This window comes from Micromys minutus, assembly GCF_963924665.1.
Source record: "Micromys minutus genome assembly, chromosome: 1".
NCBI lineage: Eukaryota > Metazoa > Chordata > Mammalia > Rodentia > Muridae > Micromys > Micromys minutus.
In genome coordinates, this window is record NC_137969.1 from 63,626,075 (window position 1) to 63,636,730 (window position 10,656).

The following is a 10,656-nucleotide window of genomic DNA, read 5'->3' on the forward strand; positions in this document are numbered from 1 at the left end:
ATTTTGATGTAAAGGTAGAAAGAAAAGGTGCAGTCTATGAGCCTTCCGCTTCCGTTAGGTTATCAAATCAATTTCTCCTGTCGTTTAACGTTTAACCCCCCCTCTCTATTTCTTCCCTCTCCCCTCCCCCTCGGCTTCTCTCTCTCTCTCTCTCTCTCTCTCTCTCTCTCTCTCTCTCTCTCTCTCTCTCTCTCTCTCTCTCTCTCTCTCTCTCTCCCTCCCTCCCTCCCTCCCTCCCTCCCTCCCTCCCTCCCTCCCTCCCCATCTTTCTTTCTCTCTCTGTCTCTCTCCTAATGGGAACTCCCTTCCTCCTCCATTCTAAACAGCTTCTTTCTCCCCTCAGTCCATCCTGCATAGAGCAGCCAACTTAAAACCTTTTAGTCGTTCATGGATGCCCTTAGGGCTCCCGCTCCCACCCCAACCCCAGGTTCCACTGGACACCCACCTCCTCAGACCTCCCTTACAATGGAGTTTTCCAGTCTCGGACACCACAAACTTCCTCGCTTTCAGAAAGTCATCCTTTCCAGTTCCATTCACGGACTGATTTTCTCCCGATCCTCCTTCTCTGTCCTCCCTCTCTAGCCGTTCCTATCCATTCGCCCTTCAAATAGCGCAGTCACCAATCACTGCTCGGAGAAACTACCCTGACCTGCACACATCAGCTCCTTCTGCCGTCGACTCGAACAGTTTTCACGCTTACCTTCAAGGCCAGTACCACCACAGTTTAGTGACTTCTGTATATATTCATTTAATTAGTATTTTCCTGAACTGTAAATCCAGTATCACTGATACGTGACATTGAATCTGACATAGTAGTAAATTCTGAAAAATATTTGAAATGAGAGTTAGGCATGGTAGCTGATACCTGTAAACCCAGTACTTGGAAGGCAGGAGTTTAACATGATCACACACACATATGTTGGACCTGTGTGTGTATGTGTGTATACATATATACACACACATATATATGTTGGATGTGTGTATGTGTGTATATATATATACATATATACATACACATACCTGCATACACACACACACACACACACACTGAGGACTTTTTAAGGTAGGGTCTCTCTCTATAATGTCCTGGCTGTTCTAGAACTCATTATGTAGACCAGGCTGGTCTCTTACTCACAGAGATCTGCCTGCCTCTGCCTCCTGAGTGCTGGGGTTAAAGGCATCACCACTACTCCGGGCTATGTGAATTTTTCATATGCAAAATAGAAGAATGAAGAAGTCTGGCTTGCTCAGTGCATTAATAACTGTAGGCTTAGAGTTTTTTGTTTTTTAAGTTTTCTCTAAGTAGTTGTGACTGCTCTTAGACTCCAGAGGGCACTCTTGAGACTTTTTCGGGCAGCCTGTCAAGGACCTGTGCACTGAATGTGATGGGGGAGCTGAGTCACTGCCCTGTAACTGTGCAGCAGGCTTGGACCAGCAGTTCATTCAGAAGTCCTCCGCCTGTGGGGTGCCAGGCACGTGGCTCTACAGGCACCTAGAGTGGCCATTGTGTTTTAATTCCTTATTGTGTTTTAAACCCCTTCTTTGGAAAATCAGCACCTTAGTTATCGGTTTTGGAGTTAATCTTTGCCTTTATATTTTGGTGGGACAATTAATCAAGCCAAGAGGTGGGCAGATGAATTATGCCAGGATACTCACAAAACCTGTGAGATTGAATGTGTGTCTGCTGTATGCATGTTCATATGTGTGCATGTGTGTTCGGATATGCATATACATATGTCTGCTGATAAATGTGGTATCTTCCTCAATATCTCTCCATCTGATATTTCCAGACAGGGTCCCTCACAGAGCCTTGAGCTTGTTGGTTCAGCTGAGCTGGCTGGTCAGCCACCTCCAGGGAGCCTCGTGTTTCTACTTGATCTCTGCTGGGCTGACAGGCAGCAGGGCTCAGCTTTTTATATGAGTGCTGGGGACCCAAACTCAGGGACACATGCTTACGTATCATTGTAAGAACGTTACCAACTGGTCCATCTCCCTGATCTCAAGAGAATGAATCTTCCTTATCGTCTTTCATTCTTTGGTATAGGGGATCAAACCTAGAACCTCGCACATCCTGGGATGAAGCTGGATTAGGATGGCTGTGAGCCATCCGGTGTGGGTGCTGGGAAGTGAACTCCAGTTCTCTGCAAGAGCAGTGAGTGCTCTAAGCAGCTGAGCCATCTCTCCGGTGCCATGCCTTGTATTTTTCAACAACGGACTAGTTAAGGTCAAGTGACGAGGACCACAGCAGAGGTGGTGGGTTCCTAGAACTGTCGGAAGCAGGAGTCTCAGTGTGGCCTTGAGGTGGCAGAGTCGCTTGACATAGAATTAGGCCAGTCAGTTCTTGCCATACTCCTCCTGAAGCTAGATGAGAAAAGGGGCCTCTTGATCAAAGGATATATGTTGGCATGTCAGTGTCCACCAAGGTGTCCCTGGGTCAGGGCGCAAACCTGCTCTAACAAGCAAGGGCTTGCTCTTCAACCTCCCATGATCGGAGACTACACTTTTGTGCTGTACAGAGGGATCTCTCCTTGGAGCCACAGCCTGGTAACTGGATCAGGAACTCCGTGGCTGGCACCAGGCCTAGGCTACCCTGGAAAGACACTGAGTAACACATAGAATTGCTAGAAAGACAGAAGGATTAGACCTGGAGAAGGCAAAAACAGGAACAAAGACATTGGTCACTGTATGGGGACCTTGATCCATGGGACAGCTCTGCTCACATGGGACACAGTCAACATGGCTGCCAGTGCTGACATGTGTGATGATGGAGATGGGGGCTTTGCTGTGGTCCTGTCACAGCCAGGCCACACCCTCTTCCCTCTCCTCTTTCTCACTCACCCCAAGTGCCTATAACTGATTTCAGTGGTGCTTCTAACTGGCTGAGTCTAAAGGAGAAAAGAAAGGAATGTCCAGTAAAGTTCCTGAATTTCCCTCTTTTGTTGTTGTTGTTGTTATATGGTCTAGGATGGCTTACAACTAACTTGTTCTGTAGCCCAGGCTATCCTCAAACTGGCAGCCTTTTCGATCCTCGTCTTGACTAGCTGGTATTGCAAGCACGTGCCCACACCTAGCTTCCCTCGCCTACATTTAATCTCATCCTTTAGCTTCTTCTCTCTTACTGGAATTTTTCTGTGCATTCTTAAAATAAATCAACAACACAGAACAAGACAGACTCTTGCTATGCTACCCAGCCTGGCCTCAAATGGTCCTCCTGTCTCAGCCTCTCAGGTAGCTGGGATTTGTAGATAATGCCACACCCCACATTTTGTGATAACACCGGGGAGCAAACGCCTGGATCATCCACACCCCTCCCAGCCCACTGTGTATGGTTTAAAGAAAGCTCTTTGTCGCCCCCACTCTGGAATACTCACCGCATCACCCCACCAGATCTCCAAGCCAGCTGCATGCCCATCACAGCCATTCCCTTCACCTGCCCTCCCCCAGAACCACCTTCCTTGGCTGATATAAGCAGCCTTTCTGGGAAGTTATGAAGCTCTTCTTCCCAGGAGAAGTGGCAGGTCTAGTCGTGAACTGAGTAATATAGGGATATATTTTTTTAATTACCTTTTTTAGATTTTCCAATTTGGTGAAGAACAGATTTTTTTTTTTTGTTTAAAATGTATTATTTTATGTATGTGAGTACACTGTCACTGTCTTCAGACACACCAGAAGAGGTCATCTAATCCCACTACAGATAGTGGTGAGCTACCAGGTGGTTGCTGGGATTTGAACTCAGGACCTCTGGAAGAACAGTCAGTGCTCTTAACCTCTGAGCCATCTCTCCAGCCCCCCACCACCATAAATATAGGAATATATATCTTGTTCTTTGCCTCAGGGTTCACTGTGACCCTGCCTTCCCCTGTCGGCTTCTATAAGAGATCACATCCTTGCTTGACCCCTATTCCCAACATGCTTCTCTTTTCCTCTTGCAACTTTGCCTGAGGTAGACCCTTAATGAACCCCAAACAACAACTACCCTATCTCAGGTCCCACTTGCAGAGAACAGAGACTTAGCCACACTTTGCTGACATGATTGTCAATCTTTTATACACACACACACACACACACACACACACACATGTACACTCGTGTGCACACACAAACACAAACATGCACTCACACATCGCTCCCCTGCTAGTCACAGCTCTGCAGTCTAACTTGTCTCTGCTTTCCCAGCAGACAGGAAGAGGGATACTGGAGTGTCCCTGACCACTGCCAGGAAGACTGGTATTAGCCAATGACCAGGCGAATGAATGCAGGGCTGTGTGTGACATGCCCCATGTAGGAGAGACACTTGTCACCTCTGTATAAGGGTGGTGGTCAGGGAAGGTGTCTCTGAGGAAGTGATGCTGAGCTGTTGTGAAGGCTAATCTTATCTGTCAATTTAACAATCTCCACTCTGATACAGAGGAAAACAAATCCCAGCCACCCTCAGAGTGTTGAGTCTCCCCCATCAATTAACATAATCAAGACAAGCCCCCACAGATGTGCAGTAGGCCAAGCTAATCTAGACAATTCCTCACTGAGACCCTCTTCCCTGTAACTTTAGATTGTGTCAAGTTGACAAAAGAACCCATCAGCGGTGCCTTATTTGTGGTCTTGAATCCTCAGAAGGACCATTGAGCCCAGGAGTTCTAGGGCAAACCTAAGAAACAGCAAAACCCCATCTCAAAATCAAATAGATGAGTGAATGCATAAATAAATACCTTCTAAAGTTGTTTGACTCATTATGCCCCCACAATCCCCATGAGACTTACCTGTCCCATTAAGCAGCATAAAAAACATGTAGAGAGATGGGGAGGGCCACGCTCGGGGGATGGGGAGTAAACAGGTGGTAAAGTACTTGGCTAGCACATGTTAAGCCAAGAGTTTTCTAGTTTTATACCTAGTAACACAAACATACACACATATGCATACACACACACATGTATGTTCACAAGTGCTCATGGGGGGATGGTTGACAGAGACAGACAGACACAGAGACAGAGAGAGAACACACTCAGGGATGCTGTGTTTCAGTAAGTGACTTTCCAGCATAAACAGAAGGTCATGGAAGGGAAGAGTCCCATCTCATTAAATTCCAAGGGGGTGCACCACATAAACTGAATTCCAGGAAAAAAGGAAAATACCCAAAGGACAGAAAAGGACTTTCTAAGAAGAAAAGACTGAAGGGTCGTGTGAGGTGAGTAAAGTCAGTGGAGATAGATCAAAGGTGCTCATACTGATCAAAGTATGCTCCAAGTGTGCTCTAAATATGCACCAGACCCTGGGCTCCATCAGCACCACGAAGGGCTGGGAGAGGAAGCAGTTATGGTCTAATTAGCATCATTGGGCTGCATGGAATACAGACCCCACTGAAACTTCAAAAAACTGTTTTTAGAATAATGCAGTTTTTTAGTTGTCCCTGAGTTAGTTTAGGACCAGGAGTCACTGGGGAGTCAGGCTGTGAGGTAGGGTGGTCATCTTTATTTTCAAAAGTGCAACAGTCAGCTTTGGTTGTCTAAGTTAACCAGGTTAACACCTCTTGTTTGCAAGGGCTTATGTAATGTAAGTAGTGTTACATAGTAGCGTTCTTGTTTGTTTGTTGTTGTTTGGTTTTAGAAAGCAGAGACTATTTGAAAGGGTTATTACAAGCAGGAGTGGATCTTCAGAATACATTCTATCTTTCTCATCCACCACGGCCAGATCTAGCTTTTGCTTTACTCTTGCAGTGAAAGCTCCTTCTAATAGCAAATTGGATCTGATTTGTAGTTTTTCTTTTATCTTTTTTTCTGTTTTTTGAGACAGGGTTTCTCCGTGTAACAGCTCCGTCTGTCCAGGAAGTTGCTTTGTAGACCAGACTGGCCTCAAACTCACAGAGATCCACCTGCTTCTGTGTCTTGGTTAAACTTTCCATTGCTGTGAAGAGACACCATAGCGATTCTTATAAAGGACAACATTTAACTGGGCTGGCTTACAGGTTCAGAAGTTCAGTCCATTATCATCAAGGTGGGAAACAAGGCAGTGTCCAGGCAGGCATGGTGCAGGAGGAGCTAAGAGTTCTACATCTTCATCTGAAGGCCTCCAGGAGCTGCCTTTCAAGCAACTAAGAGAAGAGTCACAAAGCCTATCCTGCAGTGACACACTTCCTCAAACAAGGCCACACCTCCTAATAGTGCCATTTTCCAAGCCAAGCATAGTCAAGCCACTATATTCTGCCTCCTGAGTACTGTGATTAAAGCCATGCACCACCACTGCCCAGCCCTGTGTTTTTCTAATATGCAATGAACTAACCTTATCCTGACCTACAGAAATGCAGTTCTAGGCAGGGGGTCCCCTTCTCCAGAGACATCACTACCAGCCCAACAGCAATCTTACCTCAGAGCTCTTGATTTGTAGCTCCGTGAGGCCCTTCCTGCAAACTACTTTTACACATTAATAATCTCCTCACCCACCCCCACCATCCCGCCTCCGCCACCTCTCTGTGTATATGAGCACTCTGCAGAGTAAGGATTCTTACCTCCCATCAGCTGTTCTTTGCCATGCTTGAAAAGTTTCTTCCTACAGATGCCCAGGTTAGTAACCACGCAAAGCCTCAAGGGAAGCCACATGCAGATTTTCTGGAGCTTTTTTTTTTTTTTTTTTTTTTGGTCTCCTGAACTCTTTGGATTCTGTGTGTGCTCCTGCTCCTCAGCTTAGCAGTTCAAAATCTGCTTTCAGGCAAAGACTGGGATGATTGTCTGGAGTGATCCTGGGCTTATTTGTTCCATCTCAGAGGTCACACTTAGCACTGACCATGGGTCCTTGTTTGAACACAGTTACTTCCTGTATGTGTCCAGTTTTCTAGCTGTTTATGCCAGAAAGTCAGGTCCCATCTCTGTTTTCCTCACAGCTTGAGTTTCAATATCTAACGTACAACAACTGTATTAGAAGATGTATATTCAGAAAGTTTAGGGAACAGCTCAGTGATGGAATGTTTGTCTAGTGTACACAAGATCCTGGGCACAAACCTCGACATAGAAAATAGATAAAATAAATAAGAACCTGCCTTCTGATCAGAGCTTTGAAAGCATAGAACTGAACTATGCGGGTAGTTAATAGTTAAACTGAACTATGGTAATTATTAATGATTAATCTTCGCTGTCAGGTTGTTGGGATTTTTGTGCTTTGTTTTGTTTATTTTTTAGACAGGGTTTCACTATATAGCCCTGGCTGTCCTGTGTATACCACTGGGCTAACCTCCAACACATAGATGTCTTCCTACCTTTGCCTCCCGAGTGCTAGGATTAAATAAACGTAGCACCACTTGTTTTGAATCACCATGAAAATACAAATCACCTGGCCTGTTGGTGTCCATGAGCTGCTCCACAAATCACACAAACGCCCATCTTAGTCAGACAGGGATGGTTTATTGAATGTACATCCTAATACTGATCAGATCAAGGACGGAGTTCAGAATGATCTAAGGCTACACCAACAAACATCTGTCTCTGTCAGCTTATAAAGAAAAAAAAGGCCATAAAACCCACAATAAGTTAATCTGCAGGTGCAGGAAGGGCTGCCCAGTGGTCAGCTCTGACTCAAGCCATTTTAGACAGAACAGTCCATATTGACCTTTAACTTGATGGGTCCTACGTAAAGCTTTGTGGAATTTCTTAAGATTAACAAACCTCATACAGCACATACAGAACATAGCAGGGTATGTAGACATGACCCTGCTCTGAGTCAAGTTATTGTTCTGTGTCAATGATCGGCAGTCATGGAACAAAACGGGTACAGCTGTGCTGGGGTGGGGGGCAGACCTCAACAGGTGTGTCTGTAAGAGTGTTTCCTGGAATTTTTAATATCAGATGGAAGACCCGTCTTAACGTGGGCATCACCAAACTCTGGGGTCCTAGGCTGACTAAAAAGCAAAAAATGGGTTGGCCTTTGTTGGTCTCAGCTCTCTGATAAGTATGATGTGACATGCTGTCCTACTCTATAAAAGTAACTTTTATTCACCAGATGTAATTGTCCTTTCATGGCTCCTGTTTCAGTTCCTGTCTCCAAGTTGGTGTGTTGGCTTCCTTCCAATGAAGGAATGAATAGTGTTGGGGTTATCGATGACATCACTGTCCAGAGCTATTGAGAGAAAAGGTAGGAGTCTGAAGGTACATAGATGTGAGGTCTTCAGGACTGAGGGACAAATCAGCTGTGAGGTGTGAAGCAGAGCAGAGGTGTAGGGTGATGGATTCCTGGTCTGCATCATTTGAGGGTGTTGTCATTCACTAGATGCTAAGTTTTGACTCACAGGCCATCTTCCTGTCACCGGGCTGCAAAGTTCCAGTCCAGTGATGATGGGACACAAAGCTTAAGCCACACACACGGTCTTCACTACGTGCCCACGCCCAGCTGGTGGCAGAAGCCTGACTTAAGGGCTGTTAGTCATCAGCTTTCTGCCCATTATGAAAGACATGCCTGTCCTATAAACATCATTTTGGTCAGGGCTCTGTGACTTCTTGCCCCACCTTGACTCCTCTCTGAGACAACCATGGGTAGGGTCATGGGTAGGTTTCTCTGAAGAGAGGTTCAGGTCTGTGATAATGTCCTGAAACTCACAACATTCTCGAGCCTCTCGGGTGCTGGGATTACAGAAACGTGCCGTCAAGGCAGCTTGCTTTAAAAAGTATTATTTTTATGTTTTTGGGTGCTTGGTCTATGTGTATGTGTCAGCCCCACCTGTGGGCGGTGCCTGTAGAGGGCAGGAGAGGATTGTGGAATCCCCTGAGGATGGAGTTACAGATAGTTCTAAGCCATCATGTGGATACTTGGAATTGAACCCCATCCTCAGAACAAGAGGCCAGCGCTCTGAACTGCTGAGGAGATCCTCACTTTTTCTTTGTTTTTCTTTCTTCTGAGACACAGTTTCTGTGTGTGTAGCCTTGCCTGTCCTGGAACTCACTCTGTAGGCCAGCCTGGCCTTGAACTCACAGAGATCCCCCTGCCTCAGCACCCGTGAAGGCCACAGGATACAGCTTTCACCCACCTGAAGAAAGTTGACGAAAAGCAACCATTAGGATCTCTTGAAGCCAAAGGGCATACAAGTAGGCATGGTGACAGGCACTACGTAGATTTAGTGGGATGGGTGGCAGGCATTCTAGAAGGATCTCTGAAAAATCTGTCTATAAAGGGAGAACAGAAATAGAAGATCACTGTTGAAACAACTCACTTAAGTGGTTAATTAGCAACGGCCCTCCCTGTTATGGAGGAAGCTATACTGCGTGGCATCTGTACGGATTAGGATTCTAGAACATTCTCTTTAGAAAGGTAAAACAATTACATTCATATACTTAAAGGCTTTGTTAAAGTTCTAGGTGCTTATGAAATAGTAGGTAGCTTTATATACATGTATAATAATATACATGATTATCACATGAATCAATAGACCATGATGAGCTAGTGTGGCTGGAGGTAGCTTTTAATATAAAGAAGTGTTATGCCTAATTACAGGAATGATGTGTGTGTAAGTTTTTAATGATGATTCTAAAGACAGCACTTTGAATCAAACATACTCTTTGATTTTAAGAATGACTTTGAATTAGCAGGCTTTCCTGACGGTCAAGTGACCCTACTGTGAGTTTCAATGCATGAGTCAAGTCAGAAGGTCCATCTTTTCTCTCTTTCTTTCTTTTGGTTTTTCAAGGCAGGGTTTCTGTGTAGTCTTGCCCGTCCTAGACCATGCTAGCCTTGAATTTAGAGATCCACCTGCCTCTGCTTCCAAAATAGTGGGATTAAACGGCATATGGTCTGTGGAAGTCCACCTTTTCAATAAATATTTAAAAATAATAAATGAATCTAATTGAAGATACATTCTAGTAGTCCTAGCCACTAAGAGATGAGACTCTGTGAGTTCAAGACCAGCCTGGATAAGACCTATCTTCAAACAAACAGTACATTCTGAACTTAGGAGAGCTTCATAGGTCCTTTACATTTTTAAAGGTTTTTTTAAATTATTTATTTATTATGTATACAGTGTTCTGCCTGCATGTATGCCTGCAGGCCAGAAGAAGGCACCAGATCTCATGACAGATAGTTATGAGCCACCATGTAGTTGCTAGGAATTGAAAGAGCAGCCAGTGCTTTTAACCTCTTAGCCACCTCTCTAGCCCCAAGAATTGTTTTTATTAGTATGTTTGGGCATGTGTGTGTTTGTGGGTGTGGATGTCAGAGGAGAGCAGAGGATCCCCTGGAGCTGGTGCTGAAGCTGGCATGGACTGCTCAGTATGGGACTGAGAAATAAACTCAGCGCCTCCACTGAGCCATCTCTCCAGCCCTCACGGTCCTTTATTCTTTAAATTATTTGTACTGATCTTGGTAACTATTGAAATATAACCTGATGTAGTGGACAGAATGGGAAATTCATGCCTGAGGTCTTGTGTGGTTCCCTTATCAGCTAAAATAGAAATTGTTATACTCAGTACCAACTTGGCTTTCCTTTTCTAATAGGATTAGAGAAGGCAACAGGTCACTGAAAAAAACGTAAAGACCATGAATATTGTACAACAGTATAAGTATTTATATATGCATACAGCTTTTGGCCTATACCCTGCTTGAGAGAGAAACTTCAGAGTGGCAATGTCCTTCTCTGAATGTTTTAGACATAGTTCCCATTTTGCTGACATGTTTACAATTTCTTTG